Raw genomic sequence first — 4,158 nt, 5'->3', positions numbered from 1 at the left:
TAGGAAGGGCATCCAGCTGTAGAAACTCTGCCAAATTAGATTGGAGCCTGGTGTTGCCATCCGATTTCACTAGTCCTCAGTCAAATCGTCCAACCCATGCTAGCATGGAAAGTGGACGTTAAATGATGATGATGATGATGATGATATATCTATATGTGTGTGTGTCTGTGTTTGTGTGTCTGTTTGTGCCCCCAACATCGCTTGACAATCAATGCTGGTGTGTTTACGTCCCCGTAGCTTAGCGGATCGGCAAAAGAGACCGATAGAATAAGTACTAGGCTTACAAAGAATAAGTCCTGGAGTCAATTTGCTTGACTAAAGGCGGTGCTCCAGCATGGCCACAGTCAAATGACTGAAACAAGTAAAAGAGATGCAGACACTTGGGTGTATGGATCAACAATTTAAGCAACACACCAACTCAAGCACATATTTACAAACACCGGGAAATCTCTTAACTCAAAAAGTCTTGTCGCTTTATTAGCGACCTGCTTCAACTCTCTCAAGAAGAACTTAAATTAAACTCAAATAAAGATCATACATACATATATTCATATATACATATATAGTGAGAATTTACAAAAAAAACAAATGACGAAGATGGGTGTGTAAACAACAAACAGATGTATTAGTTTAACACTTGGGAAATGAGAAAGTCTTTTATGTTTCGAGCCTATGCTCTTCGACAGAAAGGAACACAGAAATAAACAGGGAGAGAGAATAGGAAGAGGTTTAGTGGCTAGTGATCTATCATGGTGAATGCCGGACAGAGGGGTCACACAGGAGAGCTAGAAAGAAGGGGAGATAATAAAGTAGTGGTGATCCCAAAACGAAGGTGTATGTGAGAGCGTGTGGAAGTGGGCTGGTGACCTTGACATGTGTGTGTGGATGATGGTGTAGATGCTGGGAAGTGGTCAGTGATAGTGTGTGGGGTGGGTTGTATAGGGATGGTGGGGTTGTAATGTGTAGGGTGGGGTAACGAGGGAGAGGGTAGAAGGGAGATGGTGGGCAGGAGTGAAGAGAGGAAGTAGGTGTGAGAGGAGAGAAGAGGAGGGTTAGATGAAGAGGGGAGGAGAGTTGAAACCCATGTGGTGCAAAAGAGCAAAGAGAGAAGATTAATCCCCACTCACGACGAAGACGGGGGTCTGGATGGCCCCTGTGCAAGGACAATCCGAACACAGACAGGTGTTGTAAAGAGTGACCAATACATACATACACACACACACACACACACACACATGTCCTCTTGAATGTTCAATTGTAAATCATTAACAGTTCGATGTTTACAGAAATATTTCAACATTCTGAGAATTGTTTTGTCTTCAAACAAAACCATTTTAATGTCTGTTAATTCTGCCAGTTCCTAATTAAGAACTGTCAATTATATTTGTTTAGTTGGATAGACAATGAAACAGTTATTTTCTTCTTTCACATTCTCCATTGTTTTCCAAAAGGAATTTCCCCACTCCTCTATTGAATGGTTTGCTTTGTTGTTCTTTATTATTACAAATACCATTTCACAACCTGCTTACCATTCCTCTGCTGTTAGTCATGTTCACTGTGTACTTTCTGTGCTCAACAACTTGTTTTCATTTCTCTCACAAGTTATTATTTTAGATCTGCTTCAAAAAATCTGTTTCTATATTAAGGAAATACTAACACTAACAGCTAACCTGCTGTTTTAAATGACATTGTCTTGGATTTGTCTATATTTAGAAAGAAATGTAACACCAGGGAGAATATGTCATTGAGTGACAGATGTTATTGTTGTTGTTATTTCGTTAGTCATGCTCATGAGTCAGCAGATATTTCATCTTAATGTTTGGTGACAACAAATCTCCTCAAATCTCAAGATTCTTTCTTAGGATTCTGGCAGGATATAGAATGGAACTTTTCTGCAGTTTGACAAGTTTCAATTCCAATTTCTTTCAGTCTTTTTGATAGCATTTTGGGTGTTGTGCCAAGTGCACCAATCTTAATCTTCCACAGTTTCCTCAGCTCTCAGCCTAGATCCTGGTATTTCTCAGTTTTTTTTTCCGTTTCTATGGCATCAACTTGAGTCCAGGTATGGATTTTGCTATGGATTCACAATGAGGACACTGACGATTTTGATGTTGCCTGGCATTGGGAAAATGTCTGTTGATTGCAGGATATAATTGTTTTATTGCTCTATTTTTTCAACTCAAATTGTTTTGATGCATCATGGCACATCTTATGCCATGTAAATCGATCTAGGTGTATACAGGGGTCGATCTAATCAAGTGGTCCCCACCAAAAAAAATTCGGGCCTTGTGCCTAGAGTAGAGAAGAATATATTGTCTTAATTTGAACTTTACTTGTAATCTATCTTTTCAAGTTTTGTATACTCTGAACATAATTATTTTTGCGTCATTCTAATTTCTTCGGAAAATGTGTGTCACCAGACATGCGTAATTTTCTCTTTAACTGTTTGCTTGATTTTTAAAGAACAGTAAGTCTTATTTTGTCTTTGTTCTCTTCCTTTTCTTCCTTATATTCTTAAAAGACGACTTCATTGTTGTTTGGATGAAATTCTTCTTCCTCACCTATTTTCATTTTTGTATGTTGAATCTGTTTTTCTCTGATTTTTCTTCTCCTTTTTCCTTCCTATTTTCACTGAATGTTCTGGAATTTTGTTGGTAATTATTATTTCTTCCTCATTGCACGATGAGGGTATGGTACTACTGGTTAGTATTGTTAGGGGACAAGATATTTATTCATCTATTTGTGATACTAGTCCCAAAGATATTTCCTCTACTGTCTCTAGACTTGACAATGGTGATGATTTGAAAACTGGAATTCATTGTTCCTTATTATTTTCATTTTCCTTGTTTTTGTTTTTATTTTCTTCATCTCTCCGGTTCTTCCAGACATTCAAAGACGTGTTTTACTTTGGTAAATATAACAACTAACCTTCCTACCCTGTATCATTGATCTCATGTCCTTTGTATCGGTGCTTTCTGGTATGACTCTGTGAGCTTTGAAAGGTCATTACGACTTGGAAGTCCATTGTGATTACCCCTGGCCACCGGTCACCTTTCATTAACTCTACTTTGACTGCCCCCTCATACTGCAATACAAAAGTGACAACTAATCATGAATCTACATCATGTCCAGTGTTTCTTATTGTGATTCCTGTATTTCTTTGACCCATCTCCTAAGGTACAAATGTAGAATCAGAGATATGTCTGACAATTTCTGCTTCTATTTTAGCTGCGTCTTTAGTTTTAAAAATACTACAGATAGTGTCATAGACTTTGCCTTTTTCAATTGAGAAATCTTCTGATACGTTCTGTTTTACTTGATGCAAGGGAAAATTTAATTCAATTCTATTGGACTTCTGTCTAATCATTAAAACATTGATTTATGATCCATCATTAAGTGCTGCAACATGCATTTGCTGATGTTGAGAAAATCTCATCTAGCTTCTCTCTTCAGACTCTTGCCTTCGGTTTTCTACAATCCTCCTTGCTTTATACTTGTTTCTGGAGAGATTACATCTTTTCTTTGGTGGCATATTTTTCCCAATATTGTAAACAAAAAATTATGAACATAGAAAGAAATTATACATTAATCCCTATTTTTGTAAGCAATTGTATCCATAAAAATTTTATTTGAATAAAGGAGAAATTGAAAGAAGAGAAAGTGAAAAGAACAGAGAAAGAAAGGGAAAGATGTATGTATGTCTATATAATTTATGAACGTGTGTGTGCGTGTGTGTGTATGTGAGAGAGATAGAGTAGTGAAGGTGTATGCCATGATGATTGATGTCTTTTAAGGTACACACACATATGGAAAATGTGATGTCATCGTATAATAATTTTTGATAGTTGATTTATGGAATTCAATTGAATTCAGTTGTTGTCTTAAATTCATACTTATTCATTTTCTAAGCTTCCTAAATTCATTGCTCTTTTAAAAATTACGATTTATGCATTGTTGTCTCTCAAATATTTAAAATCTACAATTAAGAGCCCTATCTACTCGCTGGCGGTACCTACCCACCCCTACCCATTTTCCTTTATTCAAAAATTCTTATCGCTCCTTAAAATTATGGCTTTTAAGTGTTGATTTCTCAGCCCAAGAATTACAGCGTGATGTGCTGCTTGACTGGTCCCCCCTCTCTCTCTCTCTTTATATATA

This window comes from Octopus bimaculoides, chromosome 3 (genome assembly GCF_001194135.2).
Source record: "Octopus bimaculoides isolate UCB-OBI-ISO-001 chromosome 3, ASM119413v2, whole genome shotgun sequence".
Classification (NCBI taxonomy): Eukaryota; Metazoa; Mollusca; class Cephalopoda; order Octopoda; family Octopodidae; genus Octopus; species Octopus bimaculoides.
The sequence above is the reverse complement of the archived record's forward strand: the minus strand, read 5'-3'. Positions refer to the sequence as shown.